At 44.9% G+C, this 24,592-nt stretch overlaps 1 pseudogene; it reads left to right on the forward strand.

Moving 5' to 3' along the window:
* Positions 1–4,826: 4,826 nt before the first annotated feature.
* LOC147737735 (uncharacterized) overlaps positions 4,827–24,592 on the forward strand; it is a 229,547-nt pseudogene continuing 209,781 nt past the window's right edge.

A 24,592-nucleotide genomic window follows, 5' to 3' on the forward strand; every position in this document is an offset into this window, starting at 1 on the left:
CTGCTCAGGTAGGAGAGCTGCTAACTCACTTGGCTAAAAGGTGAGGCCTGTCCAGGGGAACAGAGGAGGTGAGGCCTGTCCAGGGGTGCAGTGGAGGTGAGGCCTGTCCAGGGCTGCAGAGGAGGTGAGGCCTGTCCAGGAGTGCAGAGTAGGAGAGGCCTGTTCAGGAGGGTGGCGGAGGCGAGGACTGTCCAGGGGGTGCAGAGGATGTGAGGCCTGTCCAGGGGTGCAGAGGAGATGAGGCCTGTCCAGGGGTGCAGAGGAGGTGAGACCTGTCCTGTCGGAGGGAGGTTAGAAGAGGTGAAGCCTGCCCAGGGGGAGGCACAAAGAAGGTGAGCCCTGTCCAGCAGGTGCAGAGGAGGGGAGGACTGTCCATGGGATGTAGAGGGGGTAAGGCCTGTTTGGAGGTAGGTGCAGAGGAGGCGAGACCTGTTGGGGGGATGCAGAGGAAGCAAGGTCTGTCCAGGGGGTGCAGAGGAGGTGAGTGAGGCCTGTCCAGGTCGTTGTAGAGGAGGTGAGGCCTGTCCAGGGATGCAGAGGAGGAGAGGCCTGTCCAGGGTGGTGTAGAGGAGGTGAGGCCTGTCCAGGGATGCAGAGGGGGAGAGGCCTGTCCAGGAAGGTGTAGAGGAGGTGAGGCCTGTCCTGTGTTTGGGTGGTTCAAAGGAGGTGGGGCCTCTCCAGGAGGGATGCAGTGGAGATGAGGCCTGTTCGTCCAGGCGGGGTGGTCGAGAGCTGAGTTTAAGTTTGTTAATATTTGTCCCAAGAGATTTGTGGAATGAGTGTAAGTTGCTTGTAAACTGGCCAATTGAAGAACCACAGAGTGAAGTGCCTCAAAATATTTTATTATATTACAAGAGATTAATGCAGAGTTACAGACAATATTGCAAAGGCAAAGACCGGGTAAAAGAGGGCGCATCTTTTAGCGTTGCATCTAGAGGTAGTGCACATATCCAGAAAAATGTGAGGGGCTGCAGACTAACATTCCGGATGAGATTTTGTTTTACGCAAAGTTCTGTAGTGAGATTTTTGTTACTAAGCAGAAAAATATCAAAGAAAAAATAATGACGGCTCAGACAAAAATGTTCCAAAAGGGTGACGAAAGTGGTTCTCGCGGATGCTATTCTCGCTTTGATTCTGGGTTTGTTGCTGTTGTGAATTTGGATATGCACGGCGTTGGGGTGCAGAGTAATGATGTTCAGTATATGCATGGAGGAAAAGTTGTTCCTCTGGGTCATGGCCGGACTGGGAACCCAAACCAGGCCTGACAATTTTGACGGCCCAGCTCCCTGCCTCTTTTGTTGCCGGGGGCGATATAGCAGCACCACAGCAAAAGCAGCCGCCAGTAAGAAATACGTTTCCCAGCACTGAAGAATCGGCCCCCACTCTTCCAGCCCCCCGGAGAAACACCCGAAGCCGGTTCCGGCCGGTCTGGCCCTGCTTAGGGTATAGGTTTTACTGACAGAGGCAATTTAAATACCTCAATCACAAACAATGTGCAGAACAAGACATGATCCTTGTGAGGTTTGCAGGAACCTGGGAAACTGGAACATGAATCAGATGGCAACGAATGGGATGTCTCAGTCAATGGTCCCAGCCCAAATGGCCTCTGTGCCGAGCATGCAGAGTCAAAGGCAGATATATTAGAACATGCCTTCAGTCCCGATAGTCCCAAAGCCCAGTGTAGAATAGAACGCCAAAATTCTTAACAAATTTAAGATTTCAACAAAATTCTTTTTTAATTAATAAGGATTTTCCACAACTTGCATCAACACTAGGAGTTTCTACTGGACTGAATCAGACACAATGACGGTGCCTGAGACGGGAGAAGGATTGCATGCTTGGTGCAGTCCTAGAGGTCACCCAGAGTGGCTCTTTTGTAGAAGAAGTAAATGGGAATCCGGCATCACTTTAATCAATAAATGTGCCTCCCGTTCCACAGTCAGACTGACGAGAGCGCCCAACCCACCCCTCTTGGGAAAGGAGTCAAAGTTGTAGGCATTTCTAATAAACAACCAATGAGCTGTCAGCAAATGTTCCCATGCAAATTGAGTCAATGATGAACGGCTAAAAACTTAAACTGTGATTAAGATCCAGTTATTATGTTAGGAAATAACCATGTAAAATGACTTGTGGCTTTTAGTTGAAGAGTCACAATTAATTATTCATTTTGTAGGTGTGGTTTATTAAATTTCATTTTGTTGTGCCATGTTTTCATGAACATTCATTGATTGCTGTCATTTTTACCTCATCATGAACCATGTCAATAATGTGTTCTCTCTGTCTAAAAACGTATAAAATGACTGTTTTGGGATATTTGCTGGAATTGTTTTATTTTATCCTTTTCCTAAAGGCAGACTACATGTCAGTCCTCTTACTGATATTGGACTTAAGAACTTTTTCTTGATTTTTAAAAAGCAGATTTTATGTCAGTTTGCTATTTGATATTATAGAAAAACTTTTTCTTATTTCTTAGCACACATTTGTTGTGGTGGTCTGTCTATTGACTTTACATCAAGAGTTATTTCTGATTCTGGCTTTTGATATACTTTAGATGTTACTTTTATGTGATCCGCCTGCAAATATTATGATAATTATTTCTCTGACTGAGTACCCATGTTTATGCCTTCAGTAATTATTTGAAACCTTTAATATAGCTTTGTAGCTTGTTGCATCTTCAAGGGCAAGGGCCTTTACCAAGGGAGCGGTCCTTTAATGGGCAGTATTGCCTGCTATGGCTGACTATAAGGTCATTAAACTGTTTGCCCTATGAGGGCAGAATGTGTTAATAAAAACAACGGTGTCCCATAGACCGAGGGGGTTGGAACACCTCCGGTACTCCGAACTGCTGTAAGTGGTAATGTTGAACAGCTAACACCCGCATGCAGGACCACTGCGGTTAATAGTTGAACATTCACAGCAATAGCTGTGAAAGGAGGCTGAAGTCAGCCCCCGGTTCTCTCTGGGCTCGGCTTAACTGCTTTTCATCATTCAGGTGAGCCGGGAGATGTAGGAGATGAGCAGAACACCCCCACCTTCCGAGACACCAGTGACACTGTGAGATACGGGGGTAGGAAGGGAGGGCTCCTGTGTGCCCTGCTGCAGGCTGTATCTTCTGCCTTCTCCTGTCCAATCCCTATATTTCAGAGAGGCAGAGGCTGTGTATTAGGACATTGTAATGTTGAGAGCAGTGGGCCTAGATCAGGTTGTATAGGCTGCTGCTGCTCCGTTGTCTTCAATGGAGGTCTAAACATTTCAATGTTCCAAGCTTTGTCTCGTAAAGGATTTATTCCAACTCCTAGTCCTTGGGTCACCATCCTATATGGCTCATAAGACACTGGCCCTCCGCATCATCCCTTCAGATAAGTTATAGATAAAAAGCGCCCACACATTGATGCCTTGTTGCTTCCATTGCTCAGCATTCAAACTCTGCATCAGCTTGAACTTAAATTGCTGTTGCTCCGAGAGCATGGTTTGTATAAATCTGAGTCTGCTTAGACTGATTTATGAACGGTGGGTAGAATTATGTACAAGGACATTAACATACCTTTGCAAACCAGATTGTTTTGATTTGCAAGTTTCATGGTCTGTAAATGGAAAGATGGGGGTTATGAAGAAGTGGACTGGACAACATCCGAAGAGCGACTACAGGAGGAAGGTCCTTCTCCTACCTGGCCGCCAAGACCTGGAACTCCCTCCCGACCGACCTGCGCCTGACCCAAGACCACCTCTCCTTCAGGAAGAAGCTGAAGACCTGGCTGTTCGAGCAGTAGCGGCACCCCCCCTCCCCAGCGCCTTGAGACCCTACGGGTATGTAGCGCGCTTTATAAGTGTCACTGATTGATTGATTGATTGATTGTTAGGGTCTCTTCTCTGAGACTGTGGGTGCACTCTATCTTCACAGAGACCTTTTCCAGGAAAGGATCATGGTTCTTGAACCAAAAAAAAATATGTATTCATAACCAGAGTTGCTTCACAATGGCCTCCAGAGAACAAGAGATTCTTTTGTTTTGTAAGTTCAGGACGGTTATTTGTAAAATGTGATGAAGTTTGATAGTCGTCTGACGCAAAACCATTTCTTTACTTCCTTTCAAGGTATGCTGGGATGACCAGGCAGTGCAGCGTGGCAGCCACCCTTGGAGGAACAAAAAATAAAATAATTGTCTGGTAAGTATTCCTATAACTCTAAGTTTCCTTTTCCCCTGTTTCTTCTTTCTCTATTCCCTTTCTTGATCTGTTTTTCTGTCTCTTCGACTACAATATTTGACTCCCTCTGTGCACTATTCTTGTTGTTATCAAACTTCTGATAATCACCTGATGGAGCCACATTCCACTCTTGGAACATGTTGGGGGGTGTAGTGCAAGTCCAGTTCCTTTTTAGGTCATTTTTGCCCAGCAGCTCCTTAACTATTGGCACATTTGTCTCCTCTTCCAGACCACATGATACTATCCTCCCTCTGTCCGTTCTTTCAGCATCTTTCATCTCTGGATCTGACTTCCATCTCATTGCGTCCTCCTAAACTATCCTTTTGTGTCTTATCTACTACAAGCAAAAGACACAGTACATGTGCGTGGACACACATGCACACAGGGCTTGCTTTAGGGTGGTGCGGCCGGTGGAGCTGCGCCTGGTGCTGACCTTGGGGGCATTGGGTTTAGAAGTAACTTATGGGTTCACACGCATCTGCTTCAGAGTTTCCTATGCTGGACCCCTGTAGTGAGAGTGGAAGATAGCCTTTTTTCTCTTTCCTCTGTTTTGTGTTTTTCTTTTCTTGACCCTTTTTGGTTTCCTTTACTGTTGTGCTGTTTTTTTCTCTTGTTCAGGTGTTGCAGTACCCGCGTCCTGTCAGAGGAGTGTGATGAGTTCTGGGCCACAAAGTAAGTCCTTATCATCTGCACAATTTGAAATAGTGAATTCCACTGAGCTAACTGGACACAGCATCAGTCCACAGTGGCATTTAAAGTACTGAGTGCAACAAGGCCAATTCTTTCGTTCAACAAAATGTCCCTTCCTAGATCACTGGAAAAGGGAATAGATTAACAGTCTAGGTGGGCATTGGAGTAAATAACAGCTGATAATTCATTAAAAGAATTACAAATATCTTGTGATGCCAGTCTTTGCCACAAAAATTGTAAATTGATAGTGTTGGCTGAGAATCGGTGTCACAATATATGTGCAACTTGTACGTTTGCTCTCACATCCATGAGCTCCAGTGATCCGAAGCTCCCGATCCACACAGTGTCCAGAGCTGTTTCACCACTATCAGAAATGCTACTCAACTGATTTCCTATCTTGTTTTTGTCAATACTTTCTTTGTGCAAAGTATACAGTCATAAATGTTTTCTTTGTGTTCAATTACAATATCTGACTCCATTTCTACAGGTGACTGAAGCATGAACAGAAAAAAGAAGGTTTAAATTTTGTGAAACACAACGAAAAGGATTATTTCAAGGAAAGTTAAAACATTCTCAAGCTCTTGAGAAGAAACACATTCTACGTGCCAGAAATAGTGAGGATGTTGGAGCAGAAGAATCTGGTGAATGTGAAAGTAGTCAAATCCCTGAAGTAAAATGGCCATAAATGTTTACCAAATGTCCGTAACTGAGATTAAGGAGAACATTGGCCACAATTGATCCCCACGCAGTGCACTTGAGAAAAGTCAGTGATTTAAATTCTGTTTGATGGTTTATGAGAAATGCTTTGGAGACGCAAACCCTCCACAACAGATCAGCACCCGTAGACGTGTTGTGATGTGACAGAACGGTCAAAAAGACTAATATCCTTGGTTTACAAGCGCAAGCTTTTGTCTCTGTCTCCTGGAGACAAGAGGAAGAAAAAGATCCTTTAAAAGAAAGTCATTCTAAATACACTTTCTCAGATGTCGTTACAGCAAAGATGCTGGATTATCTTTTCCAATATAGGAAGATTTTCCCCCACCAACTCTGTCTCTTGGGTTGATCCGAGTGGTTTCAAAGTGTCCTGTAACTTCCAAAGTGGATCATGTACCTGTCTTAGCCACTGAGCAAAAAAGCATATACTGGCACAGCAAGTATAAAAGGGACCGGTGTTACGCTATTAATAATTCATAAACCACCCTGGCATGCCCTAATCAGCTGTCATTACTTGTATGAACAAACATACCCAACAGGCAAACACTAAAGCCCAAAGACCTTATCAGTTTTTTTAAAACTCCTAAATCAAAGGTGATAAACTAGAATCACTAAATAAGACTAATTAAACAAGAGAGAATTCACCCGGGCATAACTTGGAGAAAATGAATCCCTGAGAGGCCTCTTAATCAATACACGGGGCTCCTCAGTGAAAGTTAATAAGACAAGTTAGATAGGTGCCTTCAAAGGTAGGAAAATGATCTCCAGGTAAAAACTATAATTAGTTAAATACAAATGTGAAGAAGAACTTCTGCAGTGTAGTTTAGAAGTTAATGCTGAGTGTAACACAAACAAAAACAGACTCTGGAATCAGATTTAGTCTGAAGATGGCATGTATTCAGGAACAGACCGAATTTGGAGAAACAAACAACTTGAATAAGAGCAATGAATGTGAGAACAGCTTTAGTCATCAATCCCACCTCACTAAACATGAGAAAACTAGTGCTAGACGAAAATCCTATCAGTGTCCCGAATGCCAGAAAGGCTTCAGTCACAAATCCAACCTTACGATACATGAAAGAATCCACACTGGGCGTAAACAGTATCAGTGCTCCGTGTGCCAAAAAAGCTTCAGTTTTAGTGCCAGTCTGATTCAACATCAGGAAACTCACACTGGCCAAAAACCTTATCAGTGCTCTGAATGCTTGAAAAGCTTTACTCGTAAATCCAGCCTTACTGAACATGAAAGAACCCACACTGGGTATAAACTGTATCAGTGTTCTGAATGCCAAATAAGTTTCTATCACAAATCCAGTTTAACTGAACATCAGAGTATCCATACTGGCATCAAACCGTATCAATGTTCTGAATGCCACAAAAGCTTCAGACTGAAAAAGACTCGCACTAGACATGAGAGAACTCACACGGGGGACAAACCTTATCAGTGCTCTGAATGCTGGAAAAGCTTCAGTCAGGAATCCATCCTTACTGTACATGAAAGAACACACACTGGGCATAAACCGTATCAGTGCTCTGAATGCCCAAAAAGTTTCTCTCAGAAATCCGCTTTTACTGTACATCAGAGAATCCATACTGGGCTCAAACCATATCAGTGCTCTGAATGCTTTAAAAGCTTCATTCGCAAATCTAGTGTCGCTAGACATGCAAGAACCCACACTGGGCATAAACCGTATCAGTGCTCTGAATGCCAAAAAAGTTTCTTCACAAATCCGCTTTAACTGTACATCAGAGAATCCATACTGGCCTCAAACCGTATCAGTGCTCTGAATGCTCTAAAAGCTTCATTCGCAAATCTAGTGTCGCTAGACATGCAAGAACCCACACTGGGCATAAACCGTATCAGTGCTCTGAATGCCAAAAAAGTTTCTGTCACAAATCCGCTTTAACTGTACATCAGAGAATCCATACTGGCCTCAAACCGTATCAGTGCTCTGAATGCTGTAAAAGCTTCAGTAGCAAATCCGCTCTCACTTTTCATGAAAGAACTCACACCGGACAAAAACCTTATCAGTGCTCTGAATGCTGTAAAAGCTTCAGTTGCAAATCCACTCTCACTTTACATGAAAGAACTCACACTGGACAAAAACCTTATCAGTGCTCTGAATGCTGGAAATGGTTCAGTCAGAAATCCAGCCTTACTGCACATGAAAGTACCCACACTGGGCATAACCTGTATCAGTGCTCTGAATACCAGAAAAGCTTCCGACTGAAAAGGAATCTCACTAGACATGAAAGAACTCATACTGGGGAAAGACCTTATTAGATCTCTGAATACTGGAAAAGTTTCAGTTGGAATCTGGACTCACTCAATTTGGGAGAACTTACCTGTAAAAACCTTGTCTTTGGTCTAAATGCCTGGGAAGCGTCTGCTGGAGATTCAGTTTCATTCAACAAGAGAGAACCCACAATGAGAAAGAAAATGATCCGTGCTCTCAATGTAACAAAAACTTCAGTTGTAAATGTAACCTTTCTACGTAAGAGAGACAATGTGGTAGAATAAAAGGTGCTCACTGTAAACACTGAGGAGGAGCTTTCAGCATCAAAAAACATTTACATGAAGCAGCTACAAAGACTCCACTCTATTGATTGTTCTACAAACTGTCTACTGAGAAAAGCACACAGCGAGGGATGGAAATGCTTGAATTAAAATCATTCCTAAGCCACTATTTGGGGCATCATTCCATTCAGTGTGTTTTCCTCCCTGAGTGTTTATATGCAGAGCTCTGACCCACAAAGGCCATTCGATCCTGAACTTTGAGGCCACGCTGCTAGGATCAGGAATGCTTGCAACATCAAACTGTTTGCAGCCATAATGACCCTCACCAGGGGTCTGCAGCAGGAGTCCCTTTGTCTTAGGTCTCTATGGAACCAACATCTGTTCTGTGCCACGGAGGGCTGATCATTGAGAAAAACTAACAGTGATGGAAGGACTGGTCGTTTTTCTCGGCAACATCTCACCACATTATTCTCTAGTCTCCGTGCCACTAAAGACAAGGCCAACCATATGCAAACCATTCTTGGCCCCACCCTAAATTGTTCTAATGACTTCTGTTCCAATAGGACACAGCCTCATATTACAAAGATCCACTTTAGCGGCCTTTTTCAATGTTCTTTTTTGCTACAAATGGAACCTGCTTCTCATCTGCTGAGGACAGTTTCACAGCTTTAGAATCACATCAGATACATCCAAAAAAGTCTCACAGATAATCAGGCCTATTCATAAACTACTATAGGACGACTAAAGTACAACAAAATGTGATTCACAAACTATGTGCAGTCGTTCTGCCTCTCCTGTCTTTTTCTTTGTGGAGTTGTCTGCCTCGACTGCAGAGTTTCCGCACAAGTTAGTATAGTTTTAGTAGTAAATGTGGGAGTGATAGAGGGAAGTGGCTGTAAAATGTGAAATACTAAAGGGGAGGGGTAAGGCAGGGGTAAAGAGGAGTATAGGGAGGGGGTTAGGAGTATGCCCATTTCTATTTACGAACCATACTTTTAAAGTCAATACAGCCATAATGTACCTAAAGAGTCGTAAATGTACTCCTGCTCAGAGCCAGAGTAAGTCCAATATCACACATAGCCATCCACTGGAACTGCAACTAGTTAAAAATTAAAAATTAAAAATTCAATGGCAAAAAATATCTCAAAAGTAAACTTTTGAATATTTTAATAAAAATGTGTTATTTAATTTAAACACTGATATAACAATCATTTTTAGTAAGGTATAATTACACTTGTTACAATTATGTCTCTACCTCACAATGAATAATTATAAATACATAATAAAAATGTTACTTACTTTTAATTTAGGCTTTAGAAAAAATACAATTTTATATATATTCAACTTGGGTGAAGCTCTCCCTGTGTACAAAATGTAGGGAACATTTTACAAGTTTATCAAACTTGAAAAAATAAAATATTTGTATGTTAAATATGAATGTAAATTTACTTTATAACAAATACAAATGATGCAACACTATTAACTTGAAATGTAATTCATTTTAAACATCTTTTTTCAAAGGTTTGTATGAAAAATCCCACCTACAGTAAAATCATTCTATTTTTTATGTACTCATAGTTACAAATTTTCCTTTCACAACTCTGTTCAGAGGTGGAACTGCCTTACAAAAAGTTATGGATAGAATTAATTGAAATTATTTATTTAATAGTTTAAAAAATATATGAATTAAAAGGTCAACATATTTTATCATGCAAAAATTATTTTTAAAATATAGGTAATTTTGTAACATTCTTTTGAATGTATATGCAGTTTTAGAAGGCATTACCAGTGGTCGGTTATGCTGCACTTTCTAATGCTCCATTTATGATTCAGTAAGTTACATTTGTACATTTTGCTCCACATCTATTTAAGGGTGTGCAGACGTGCAAGTCCACACTTTTGAGTAACGTTATCGTAATAGTGAATAGATACAAGTAGCAAAGTTACTCTACGAGCATCCTTGCATGTACAGATTACTCACAGGTGTAAGGTACCTTTGTGAATAGCCTTCGAGGTGTCCAACTCCGCCTGGGTGTGTCATTTTTGTGGTAACTCTAAAGTGGACACGGGCACTTGGGCTGTTATTAGAGTGAATTGGATGATCCTGCGCGAACACCAGAGCACTCGTCCGATGTGTCTGTTTAGCTGGGGAGCGGCAACAAATATCTTGAAGTAATTTTCCTGGATTTGATACATCATTGGGCCTCCTGAGGGCCTCGTGTAGCAGTGATTTATCATTACCGTAGTAGGATCAGGTAATTTCTCTGTGTTGTTAGCCATGTTATCATGATTTGCTTTTGTTTTTCCCTTCTCCTCTTCCTTTTACCTGATTTTGTTGGTTTTACCACAACATTAGCCCAGAAATGTACTTTGCTGTTAATTGGTTCTGAGGTCTTATCCTTTGTGTACATTTTTATACGATGAGCAGTTTTTACCCTCGCTGTACGGCTACAATGTAAGCACTGAGAGCCCAAACCCTGAGATTCCTGCACCTTGATCTGCCTTTATTGGTATTCTACCTTTCCACTTGGATAAGTGAGATATGGGTTTGAATCGCTGAACAACCTTTGAACCTGCTGTGATACACCTTGGCGGTTACAAGTTTCATGTTTGAACCGCCAGCGTGAACTCCAGTACGCTGCTTGTCTCACACCGCGCTCCAAGCTTTGTATCATCAACCTTGAACCATCTCCATAACTTGGAAGCTCCGAAGACTTTGCAGCTGTTGTTATTGCCTGAAGTTTCATTGATTTTGATTGCTGTGAATTCAGGTTCAACTGGGAATGTTGCCCTTCAAGCCACTTCTGTGCAGCTCGTCACCTTGTGAGACAGATTCAGCCAAAAGCCTTGCATCAAATTCAAGTGTTGATCATCACCAGGGACTAAACTTACCTTTGACCCCTCAAGCATAGCTAGTGAAGTCAGCTACAATTTTGTATGTGACTTCCTGATCGACTCAGTGGATCAGCTTTTTTTAAAAATTCATTTACTTTTTTGTTTGGTTTTGACAGTTGCTAATTAATAATCGTTAAATCACAGCCCTCCTTTAGATTTTGCTTCTGAATAATTGTTAAATATTCTTTTTTATCTAAACTTGGTTTGAATCTTAAAGTTCCTTGTCTATTTTTAATAAACTGTATTGAAATTTGTGACTTCCACTGTTTTGCTTTTCCTTTGAGCGCGCCTTAGGCCATACTGCTCAAGCCACGTTACCAAAAGCGAGCTAAGAACACTTTAGTAGAAGACACATTTACCTTTGCTGACCAAAGTTTGGGAAAAGCAAAGCAGGCTCACTCCAGGAAGCATACTACTTAGCTGGAAAGGTTACTCTCTTAGGTGGCATCTGCACCAACTGTAGATGCAAAAAGCTAATATTATGAGGGAAGCTGTTGGTATCTATGCCCCCAGAATTTGAGACTGCCACCCTCTCTCAATCAGTTGAAAGAGCTAAAGATGCACCCGTCAGACATTCATGTCTCAGCAACTAAGACTGCTCGTTCCCGTCACACCCACACTGTTACCTGAATCACACTCCTTGTGCAATGTATAAACTATTACATAAACAAGTTGTGTTGTGCTTTGTGAACAGGCTTTCACCCCCTTTTGTATGTAAATGAGTTTCTGTGATCAGACACCCCAGGCTCCCATTTCTTCTAGTGCGGATGATAATGTGAGAACTGTAACAAGATCACAAACAAGGGCTGTATTGAGAAATAATAGGCTTCCAAGTCACACAGTAGTTTGTAATTCTTTATTAGTCTTTTAAATGTCCTTTCCTCTATCCCGTTCCAAGGTAGTGTATAGTTTGCAAAGCACAACTCTCTTGTGGCCCGCTCCCCAGATTAAGTCCATAAGAACAGAAACAGAGTCCAATTTCCTGAAGAAGCGCCAGGGCAGGTAAACTAGAGGGGTCGAGAAGCAGTATAAATGTATTAATAGCATTTTTGCAACTTCCACTCTACCCATGGGTTGATAGTGGCAACGAACCCCAAAATGACAGGGAGCTGCAAACATTGGACATCACCTAAGTTGCCCTCTATAACATCTTCTTCGGTGTAGTGAGTTCACCGCTAAATACCTAAAGAGGTCATGGTGCCACCCCAGTGCTAAATAGGGCAGCACTTCCTGTTCTAAGTTGTGAGTTTGCCCTTGGGATATAAGCTGGATTTGGTCCAATTTAGCCTCAGTCCGGAAGTCCTACCAAAGTTATCTAGAACCTTCATCACCTGCGATGGATACGCATACACATTCCTGAGGCACACAAATGCATCATCAGCATACAGTGATAAGGCCTCTCAATTTGGCTCACTCTGTATACTGATTGCTGGGTCCTGCGAACAAAACAGGCCAGCAAACAGGTCCATGGCTAGGGCAAAAGTAATTGACAGCGGGTATCTTTGCTGCATGCTTAAAAAAAACTGAGATCTCTGCCTGTCCAGATGCGGGCCAGCGGGTTGGTGTAGAGGAGATTTATCCAATGCAGTATTTCTGCTCCTTGTTTCATGCACATCAGCACTTTCGCTAAGTAAAACTACCCCAGGGTGTCGAAGGCCTTCTCTATATCTAGTGAGAGTGCTCTGTATGGAGGCAATTCATGAAGATTCTCTTCCATCAGCCGCAAGAGGCGTCATAGGTTTGGATACATTTTCCTCCCAGGTACAAAATTATTCTGGTCTTGGTGCCAATGTAAAGAGGCAGGGTAGCAGCCTGTTTGCAAAGACCTTCCTGCGACTCTTGTGGTCGGTGTACCGTGGCCAGTAGGACCGTATCTCCAGGGGTCCCTGTTGGGCTTAGGCAGGACCAATCTCATATCCTCCCATAGGGATCCCGGCAATGTGCCCTCCTGCCGGGCCTGTTGGTACATTTGGAGAAGCTTTGGAGTGAGGGTTGCTCTGTAGGTGAAGTAAAAGTCTACAGAGAACCCGTCCATCCCAGGAGTTTTGTTGCACGTGATATAGTCAATCATGAAGCCAATTTCCTCAGTGGTCAGGGTTTCATCTGTTGCATGTCCCCGAAGGGGCTTAAGTCTGGGAATCGACAGTCTAGTCAAATACTCATCTAATCGAGGAGCTTGCACTCCCTCCTCGGCCTGGTAGACAGATGTGTGATACTACAGAAAAGCCTGGTTTATATCTGCTTGCACATTCAATATCTCTCCCACCGGGGATCTACTGCCGTTTCTTGGGGTCTTTGGGGTCAACAACCATAGGAGCCTTGCTACTATTTGATAGTGTAGTGTTCCTAGTCTGACCATTGCCTCTCTTTACTCCTTTCGGAGAGGGGTGATTATGTTCTCGTTTCATGCAGCTACCCCACATATATTTCCTTTCCGCTGTTCATATTGTTTGTTCATGGGAGAGGTTCTTGGCTCACAAGGCATGTTTTACACCATGCTACATCTTGATGCACAGGCCTTATGTGACACCCTTAAAGGTATCCCACTCTATCACTGTCGTAGAAGCAGTCCCTTTGTTCTCCTCAAAGATGGCAATATGTGTACTTACAGTATCACAGAAGACTCTGTCCTGCAGGGCCGGAGCATACAGTCTCCTAGTAGGTACTGGTGCATGTCTTCTGCTCCACTGAATCACCGTTTTGAGGTGGTTGTGGTCTGAAAGTGTGTGGCCTAGACATTCAGGTCGCAAGACCAAGGAAGCCACAGAGGGATTGCATAGGAACAAGCCGATTCTGATGTGCAGCTAGTGTACTGTGAGAACTACAAGTGCTCTGGGGGTCTCTAGTTGGCAATGGTATTCACCTTTGTCCAAATAGGGACCCTTACTTCTAAGTCAGGATAAGGGGGTTACACTCCTTAATAACCTCTGCTCATCCCCTTGGTAGCTTGGCACGAGCAGACAGGCTTATCTCAGAGGCAGTGTGTTAAGTATTTGTGAATATACACAGTAATACAGTGAAAACACTACAGATGGACACAACACAGGTTGTAAACACAAGACCACAAATGACAAAAATCCACAATACTACACTTAAGATGACTTAAAAGATGATGCAAGTTGCTTAGTTCAAGTTGTTGGTAAATGCAACAAAGTTCTCAACAAAGTACCTGGATGCGATACACAAAGTAAACAAAAGGCTCGTAAAAGGGGAGTTGCGTCGGTTCCGTGATCCGGGGGAACGGTTGTGTCCTGCCTCAATGCTTGCGCAGAGTAGGGGACTCGTCGTGAGCCTTACCAGAGCAAAGGTGATGAGTAGATACTCAGCTTGCGGACCCTTTGCGGTGCGCAAGATGGCGCCTTGATGCGATGATCCGGTTGCGATGCGAGAAGATGGCGCCCTTGATGCGGCGATGGGATGACGATGCGATGACGCCCTGGCAGCCTTGCGACGACTCTGTACTATGGAGCCACGATAGGCCCTGCGACACTCTTCTCCGGTGATGCGATGACGACTCTCTCGATGGTGTCACATTTCTCTGGTGATGCAACAGCAGGCAGCTTTGATGAACACACGCTTCCAGGGAGATCCGACAACGTTTCGCTTCTCCCGCGTTGCGATAATTTCAGCTGCGGCGGCGACACGGTTCATCTTGATGCATCGCGCTTCCAGCTTCCAGTGACTGGAGTCAGAATTCCCAGCAAGGAAATTCAGGAGGGAGCTGGAGGTGAAGCCTTTGGTTCCTGAGACTTCAGCAGGAGGCAAGCACAGTTCAAGCCCTTGGAGAATATTCTGTAGATGAAAGTCCTTACAAAGTTCCTTCTCCTTTCCCTCTGCAATGAAGCAACTACTGCAGGCCAACCCAGCAAACAGCACACTGGCAGAGGGGCAATCCAACTCCTGCAGCTTCCTTGGTTCTTCTCCTAGGCAGAACGATTTCTTGTTCCAGAAAAGATCTAATTTCTTGGGATCAGGGTCCCAATATTTATACCCCAGAATCCTTTGTTCTCTGAAGGCAGAGAGGCCTCTGCCTAGTCCAAACCAGTTCCTGAGCAATTTGTTTACATAACTCTCTTCTTCCTTTCACTGTGCAGGGCAGAGACATCAGATGCCCCACAGGAGGTGGAGCCAGCACGGGGGAGGGAAGATACAGCTCTGGAGCACTCTGTTGACATGATTCTTCCTCTCCTTTCACAGTGCAGGCCAGAGACATCAGACAAGCCACAGGAGGTGGAGCCAGCATTGTAGAGGGAAGGCCCAGCCCTATTCAGGTCCCAGGTGCAACTCCTCCCACCCATCTAGATGCAGATCTCTCTATTAACCACCGGGCTGCCCCTGCCTGTCTCCTGGAATTCCCCAGCCTACCACTCACAAACCCAGACAAGGAATACACAACACAGCAGAGGAAGGCTCAAATGGTTAGGCAAGCAAATACCTACTTTCTAAAAGTGGTATTTGCAAACACAGAATATTAAAATAAGCGTTAATTCTTCGAACCTGCAAGGGTTTCTTCGGCGGAGTCCGAATCGGAGAAAACAGAGCCTACCTGGAGGTTTCTTGTGCTGGACGCGGGCCGCAGGTGACGGTGTTTGAGCCACTGATTCCTTCGGCCGCGGAGTGAGTGCGGACTCGGCGCGGTCTCTGGGCGTTGCTCCAGGCTAGTGTGCGGCGCACCTGGAGGCCGTCTCCCAGTTGTGCTGCAGGACTCGGGTCTTCTGCCTCGGTGCCGCCGAGGGGCTCCCGCGGACAAGAGGAGGGAGCAGAAGTGGCTCAAAACTCCTGAGTTGCACAGGTGAGGTGAGGGGAAAGACTGCATAAGTGACAATTCAGTTGTGTATAAATTACATGAATCTGCCCCTGCCTCCGGGACTAAAGTAAACTAAAGGGCAGTCAGATTGATAAAAAATATATATGCACTTTTTGCCGGTATTAAAGAAAAGGAATGTGTCCATGGGCGAGTAGAGCGGAGCGGAGTGCGGCGTGGTGCGGTAGTTGCTAAACGCGTTACAGCTCATCTGAGGTCGTCTGGAGTCGGATGGTTTGTGTGTGGAGCCGGAGGAGAGGAGAGCTTGCAATTAGGCTTGGAAAGCTGTAGTTAAACACACGGTGAGCACTGGAGCATAATAGCACAATAGCGAGTGCATTTATTTCTATTTGTGTGGAAGAAGACGTGTAAGAGCATTGGCTATAAAGTGCTATAAAGTGCTCTGACGCAAACCACTTGAGACATTGTTGGTAACTTCTACGCTGCTGCTGCTGACTGGCTATGAGTTTGCAGACGACAGATCAACAAAGAGATTAACAACCGCTCTCACAGATTTGGGGCTCAGCAGGCGGGCAAACGGCCCCTGGAAGCAGCGGCAGAGGCAGAGCAGTGGGCTAACCACAGCGTGCGGGACTTGGTGTCCCGAAAGTCAGCAGCGCGCATAGCCTAACGGGGGGGGGTCCTGCATATCACTAATATGGCTGCCCGGGGGACATGGAGTAACACAATGGCCAACAGAGGGTTGATTACTGGTACTCTAAACAATTTCATCATCAGAGCAAATTCAGTGATCGACCAGGGTATTATCCTCATGGAGCGTAGAGTGTCCGAGGACCTTGCTATGGCCAAACGCTCATCTATGGGCCACCTTGCAAATGCTCGGACACCCGTGCACGATAACCATGCCAGCACCACCTGCGTTCCAGTCCTGGTACACGCCACATCTCTTCAACTACAAGCTCCCCAACTCCAGAGGCAACAGTGTTCCCAGAGGCTGAATCCCCGCCTACCTCGCCAGAGAAATCATCATATTACCCACCTAGGGGTACTAAAAGAGGGCCAAAACATAGGAGGAAGCGGGCTGCCACCAAAGTGACTTGTCACAGGAATACTAGAACAGTGAAGGGCCGGTCTGGTAGTGCTACATCTTCACAAATCAAGGGAGGTCCTACTTTGAACGACTCAATTGGCCCGGGCACTGACACATCCTTGTCACCTCCAGATACGCAAGGACCCTTGACTCTGGAGCAGGACCAGTGCACGGGGGAGGTCAAGGGGGAGGAAGGTCTCATTCTAGAGAGACTGGGGTCCCTACTAAAGTTAGCGCTTGAACCACTAGATGAGAGACTTGCTTGCATGGAATCTCAGCTCTCCCAGTTACAACAGGCTATGGCGGGGAATGGGGCAAAAAGAAAGAAAAAAATGCAGCCGGTAGATACAGTCCAAACCAGTTCTGTGTCCAATCTTGTTCCTTCTTCCACTGCCGGGCCTCCTAACACTGCTGCCAACTCGACAGCCGTGGTTGCAGGAGTCGGTGCTGGGATTGGACCGGCAGCCAAATCAAGTGCGCCCACCTCAGACCCCGCTGCGAAAGCACCAGAAAGGAGTCAGTCTCTATCTAATCCAACATCTAAAGTTGTAGCAAGAATTGATTTGCCGCCTGAAACCAGCCCGTATGTGGTGGTATTGACAGGTATTCCTGAAATTAGCAACCATGGCCAAGAATCACATACGTCTCTAAAAAAATAAAGTGACCCAATGGCTCAATTACAATAGGCCCCTACCACACAATGTCAAAAGTGAAGTATTGATGGTACGCAGGATAGCTTGGGTGGGACGCAGCAGAAAAACCATCTCAGGCGACTGTGTTCTGGTTAACTTTAGGGACCCGCGCACAGTAGAACACATTTGGAATTGGGCTCACGACAATGCAGACTCAAAGATTAAACCCTATCCTCTGTCCTTCTTCTACCCCAGACCCGCAATGCAAGACTGCACACCGGATTGGTCACTGGCGATGCAAAGGCAGGGCCAAAGGGCGATCAGGGGCGGCCACAGAGACCTAATAACCCATAATTACCCAGCGACCCACAATAGGTTTAGTTCCCTCGAAATGGTAGACTGACTTCATGCGGATAGGGAGCTGAGGGTGGGTAATTTTCAGACTATGGATCTTAAAAAGTCTACTGAAAGTGCAGAGGGGATAGATGGTGGTCCAGGTAGAGTGTCCCAATTATCCAGACCCGGGCACCGAATATGGTAGAAGGGCCTGTGATACGAGAAAGTGTGGTGCCAGAGCTCCAAGCTCCACCTGACTGTGGGGCACAAACTGTAGGCGCTGCAGTTATAAAAGTAGCCACGACACTGACATCAATTAATATATTATCCTGGAACGTGGCGGGTATTACAAACAAGCTACATTGCTCAGAGTGGGGCTCACTGGTAGACCAGATGGATTTATATCTGTTCCAGGAAACTTGGGCCAGGGAGGAACACTCTAGAGTGGGATTTGCCACCTTTTATGTACCTGCAAGGTGGGGAGGGAAAGGAAGACCATCTGGGGGGCTGGCTATATGAGTTGCTCCTCACCTGGGTTGTGTGGTGGAAAGCATGCCCACTGATTCAGATGATGTGCAGTGTCTAGTGCTAAAATGGCCCAACGGGTATGGACTGGCGGTTGTGAATGTTTACTCGAGGCAGTACGGCAGGGCCTTGAGTCCACCACAATCGATGATCTATCCCAATTCCTGAGCACATTGCCAGGGGATTTTAGGCTTTTCTTTTGGTTGCAGGGGATGTGAACTGTCAATTTGAGCCATTTTTGGAAGTAGCATAGGTGCCCTTTTGGGATAGGATGACTACTGGGTGATTCCCCAATGCCAGTCCCCTCGCCCCAAGGTGTGGTCCCCTTTGGCTACTCAGATTACAGCCCTGGTATTAAACAACTCCCTTAGGGCTTGTAATGGACGCTCAGCGTCCGATAGCCCGTCAGTGTGTGCCTACAACAAAAAGGGGCAAGGGTCCCGAATCGACTACATCATGGTGGAAACCCAGATGTGGTCGAAGGTCATTGATTTCAGGGTAGTCGAGAGAGCTGACAGTGACCACAACGCGTTAGGCCTGGAGTTGATATATCCAGGGCAACAAGAAGTAGACTCAGCTAACGCAGGAGAAGATGATGAGGGTACTGGTTTGACTCTATCCAATAACAGGCGCAGGGTAAAGTGGGGTAGAATAGTAGGTTCGGAAGAGAACTAAAGTCTATAATATAGTTCTACCACGACTCCTGGAGGTCGAAACCCTAATCTCCCAAGATTCTCACAGGGACATCAATGAAGAACTTAGCTTAATTCATTCAGAATTGGCCAACAACCTGGCTGAAGTTTTCTACCCTCAGGTACCGACAAGAAGGCCCAGACAACCTGCTTCTTCCTGGTATAACTCAGCATGCAGGAAGGCAAAGTGCAATCTTGTTACAGCAATCAAGGCAGGACAAAGTAAAATGGTGATCCGAGATTGTAGATTGAAGTACAAAGAGGTAATGGGGCATGCAAAAACAAGAATGGGACATGGAAAGGTGGTTGGACCTAAAGTTAGCCCTGGACACAAAAGATGCGCGCAGATTTTGGTCACTTGTTAATCATGGCTCGGGTGAACCAAAATCTGCGATAGAACCGAATGTTGCAGCATCAGCATGGGAGGCCCACTTTAAAGGTCTATATGGGGGGGAAGCTGTGTTGTCTAGTTTGCCCGACCTACAAGTCTCAGAAGATCAGCAGGAGCCCCTGGAGTTCACCTTGGGGGAGGTGATAAGTGCAATATGCAAACTATCAGCAGGAAAGGCCCCGGGGCTGGATAAATTAAAGGGGGATCTCTTTAGACATCAGCCTGAAATCTGGGGCCCCTATCTCCTTGTGGTATTTAACTCCATCTCGAGAGGTATGGAAGTTCCTAATACTTGGCTGGGGGCAGAGATAGTCCCGATATTTAAGAAGGGGTCACCTCTGCTCCCAGTCAACTACAGGCCAATTAGCTTGATAGATGTACAACAAAAAATATTTGCGAGACTGGTCCTGGACCAATTGTTGACGTGGATGGAGGAACACGATATATTGAGCCCCTTCCAGGCAGGATTCAGAAGGAATACGTCCACTATGGACCAAATTTTCCGACTGATCCTACTGTACTGGAAGACGGTAAAGGTAGAGGGTGGGAGCCTCTACATGGTCTTCGTGGACCTTCGGTCCGCGTTTGACCTAGTTCCTAGGGGGAAATTGTGGGCTGTCCTTCATGATCTGGGCCTTCCACATCAGATTGTAGCACTGCTCATGAGATTACATGAGGGGAACTTTGCCCAGGTCCGTTGTGGCAAGAACGGGACGCTGTCACCAAGGTTCCCCGTTGACAGGGGGGTGAGACAGGGCTGTGTCTTGGCACCGACCCTGTTCTGCCTTTATGTCAACAGGGTAATCTCACATCTGGACAGCGTCCCCGACAATGACGCACCGAGGCTGGCTGGTAGGAGGCTGCCGGCGATCATGTTCGCGGACGACACCCTCCTACTATCCAAATCTCCCATGGGAATTCAGAGGATACTGAAAGGTTTTGGGGACTTTTGTCACAGTAGAGGCCTTGAGATCAACGCCGACAAGACAAAATTCATGATTTTTAACCCGCCAGTGTCGACTCGCGCTAATCCATCACTGGGCGATGTATGCCTGGAAAGGGTCTCGACTTTCCAGTACCTGGGTGTTACACTTCATGAAAATCTGTCATGAGGACTGCAAAAGGCGAAATCCCATATGAAACTCTCACAGTTGTCGGGTGCCATCTCAAAGGTTTCCAACTCTTCAAGCTTTAGGCCAATGAGTCCTGCCCTGGAGATTTATAAGGCACAAGCAAGGGCAGCTGCTCTATATGGAGGTGATCTGTGGGGCCACTGTGCTGCCCCGGAAATCACAAAAGTTGAGTCCAAATTTGTAAGGCGATTATTATCGCTTCCCCAGAGTACCCCATTAACACCACTGAGGTTAGACTTGGGACTGATGCCCATTGCAGACGAGTTAACAGTAAAACCTCTAAGGTGCTGGCACAGACTATGGACCACTCCAGATCTCATAAATTACAGGGGATCCTGAGCTTTAACTGTGTGGGCAAAATTCCCTGGCTCGCGTTCATCAAGCGTGAACTTTAGGACTACAGCCCATGTGGGAAGAGCCAGACAGGGCCTGTGGCAGGTTCTCACGGAACATGTTCACTAAAATCTACAAAGGGCAAAAGCTGGAACTTTTATCTACAGCCCCTAATGCAGGCACCCTCACCAATTCCTTCTTTGAATTCAATAATTCTTATTATTTCGAGGACTTCATGGATGTTGTCTTCCCGATTTTAGCTCGGAAACTTTTTATCCAATGGCTACATGGCACTTTACCCCTTAAGGCCGTTACATCCAAGTGGACGGCCTCCTCTAATAAGTCTTGCCCGGGCTGCAGCTGGGACTTAGAAGATGCACTCCATGTTCTCTTCTTTTGTCCAGCATACACAAAATCAAGAAAATATTGGCTGATACCATTGTGCAGAAGACCTGGGTTTTAAACATTGCTTGCATGCTTTTAGAATTTTTAAAACCAGTACACTGAGCCCTATTGTTTTTGCACTTTCTAAATTTCTGCTAGCTATGTGGTGTAAGAGACATAAATTAATAGAAATCGATTGCTAGCCTCAAAGCTTATAAACAAATGTGCTGAATCTGATGCTATTTTTAATGAATTGTAATGTGGTATAGTTGAGTGGGTATTTTTGCCTGTACGAAAATATTGTCATGTGTATATAAATGAATTTTAAATGTTACCTGCCCTCCCTTCCCCCTTTCTTCCCCTTTTCCTTTCATTGTGTACTCTTTTATGGCCAAATTTGCCGAAATAAAGAATTTTTGAATTTGAATTTGAATTTACTAAAAGATGTATTTTATTATTCTGAGTTCAGGCATACTAAATTTGAATTTCTACTGTGTTCCCTGAGTCAGTTAGGATTATAAGAGTGTAATATTCTAGCTGCTCATTCTGGCCTATAAGAACAGGTAGCCTTCAATAGTGAAAAACGAAAATGGCTGTAATTCACTATTAGAACATGCTACACCCATCAGAGCATTTCTACCTTATACTTACAATGCACCCTGCCCTTGGGTCTACCATAGGGGTGTCTAATATGAAGCAAAGGAAAGGTTTAGCGACTGGCAAGTGGGTGCACTTGGCCAAGTCGACATGGCAGTGCTAGGCTGCACACAGGCCTTGCAATGGGAGGCCGGAGACACACATTACAAGCTGCTTGTGTGGGTGGCACACCAGTGCTGCAAGCCCACCAGCAGCATTTGATTAGCTCTGCAAAAGAAAGACACATAGTCTACCCAATTGGTTCCCTCCAGTTTCTTACAATTGCTGAACCTCTGTCTATAGAGCTCTGGAGTTAACCCATATCTTGTCATCAGTGCTTCCTTTATGTGGGCATAAGACATCCTATGAGTACTGGGCAAGTCTAACAAAGTATCCCCTCTTCAGTTAAAAAGCAGCCCCACAATCCCGCTCCCCAATCCTTCTCAGGACCCGGTGGGTCAACATTGCTATCTCATAGGCTACATACCACTGCCCAATATCTTCATTCTTGTGAAAATCTTTGATGACATTCTTTGGACTATGTACTTTGCCTTCTGAAGCCACAGATGGTGCGCTGCCACCAGAGGAACTAAGTTCTAAGCCCTTGGCCTTTATTTCTAACTCCCTCAACATTCTCTCATGCTCCATTCTCATTCTCTCTCTTTCCAAAGACAACCTGTTATTCTCTGTTTCCCTCTGACTCCATCTTAAGCTTAGCCAACTCCAGCTTTAGTGCCCTATTTCTCTCCCTGTCTTCCAACTGTCTGGTGGACAGGTCTTTGCAAGAGATGCTGCTGCCAGGTAGGGACGGCACCCCTCCCCTGGCTGGAAACTCTGGTCCATCAATTTGCCCATCTGCATCCCCAACTGGCTCCACCACAAGATCAGGGGCAATTCTTGCTTCTACCCAGGCCCTCCGTGCCTTCTGGTAGTCTTCCTTTTTAGAAATGCCTGGTGTAGCAACTTTCAATTTCCTGCAGAGATACTTGAGCTGTTTCACAGTGTAGATTTCCAACCTCTCTCCCTCAAATTCAAGATCCATATAGGCAACAGATGCTGGTTTACTCATGGTACAGTATCAAAAGTGTGGTCGCGGCAGCAAACAAAACATTTCATGCAAATATAGTAGCACAAAACACAACACAAATTTAAATGTGGTCTCAGTCCACTTCCGTGACTTTATATTGTTCAAGGATATCTGATGCAATTCAATTCAAAGCATTTACAGATAGGAGCCGTACAATTGCTCATTGAAACAAATGTGCAATATTTTACAGTGCTCTGTGTGAGGTGGAAAAGGAATGCTACTATAATTGCATGAAAAGTTTGGTTTGCTGCAGCGACCACACTTTTTGATACTGTACTCATTGACCCAGGTCAGGTAGTATATATGGGTTACCCCCTTTATATACAACACGGTTTACTCATGGTAGTAAAAATTGTGAGTTTTCAGGAAAAACTAACAGTCCAAGGAAAAAGATTCTAAACAAAGTATGTGGTCGCGTTTGGTCTTTACTCACTAGTAGTGTACACCAATCACTGTATATGAACACTGATGCAAAGTCCAAATCCTCACCGCCGACCACCAATATTAGATCTGGGGGTATCTAGTTGGCAATGGTATTCACCTTTGTCCAGATAGGGACCCTTACTTCTAAGTCAGGATAAGGGGATTACACTCCTTAATAATCCCTGCTCACCCCCTTGGTAGCTTGGCACGAGCAGACAGGCTTATCTCATAGGCAGTGTGTTAGGCATTTGTGAATATACACAGTAATACAGTAGAAACACTACAGATGGACACAACATAGGTTTTATAAAAATAAGTATTCTTTATAGAGACTTAAACACAAGACCACAATCGACAAAAATCCACAATACTACACTTAAGATTACTTAAAAGATGATTAAAGTCTCTTAGTTACTACACCCATCAGAGCATGTCCTACCTTATACTTACAATGCACCCTGCCCTTGGGCCTACCATAGGGGTGTCTAATATGAAGCAAAGGGAAGGTTTAGAGACTGGGAAGTGGGTGCACTTGGCCAAGTCAACATGGCAGTTCTAGACTGCACACAGGCCCTGCAATGGCAGGTGTGAGACACACTTTACAAGCTGCTTATGTGCGTGGCACAACCAGTGCTGCAAGCACACCAGCCGCATTGGATTTACAAGCCCTGGGCACACATGGTGCACTGTACTAGGGGCAGACTGTAAATCAAATTCCCCAATCATGGAATAACCAATTAGTACATTAATTTAACATAGGGATGACTTGCACTTCGGCACTGATTAGCAGTGGCACAGTGCCCAAAGCATAAATCCAGCAAAAAAATATAAAAACAGAGGAGGCAATCCATCAAAAATGGAAGGGAGACTCACGCCAATGATGCCAGGTCCAACAATTTACCTCTGAATCCCTGATGTGGAAGAAATGATGCTCATTTCCATCATCATTCAATCAAATCCGAGGAGACAAAGAAGTTGAAACATTTTAGTTATTAACAGGTTTCTGAAATCTTGATGGCTTGGTAAAAATTTAATCTTGAACAGAAAAGAATTCCAGTGCTTAGAAGCTAGAATGCAGAACTACTGACTCTCTGCTTTACATTTCTGGTCCCTTGGCCTAGAACAGAAATCTGGATTCAGAAGAG

Source organism: Lissotriton vulgaris, chromosome 1_1, assembly GCF_964263255.1.
Source record: "Lissotriton vulgaris chromosome 1_1, aLisVul1.2, whole genome shotgun sequence".
Taxonomy (NCBI): domain Eukaryota; kingdom Metazoa; phylum Chordata; class Amphibia; order Caudata; family Salamandridae; genus Lissotriton; species Lissotriton vulgaris.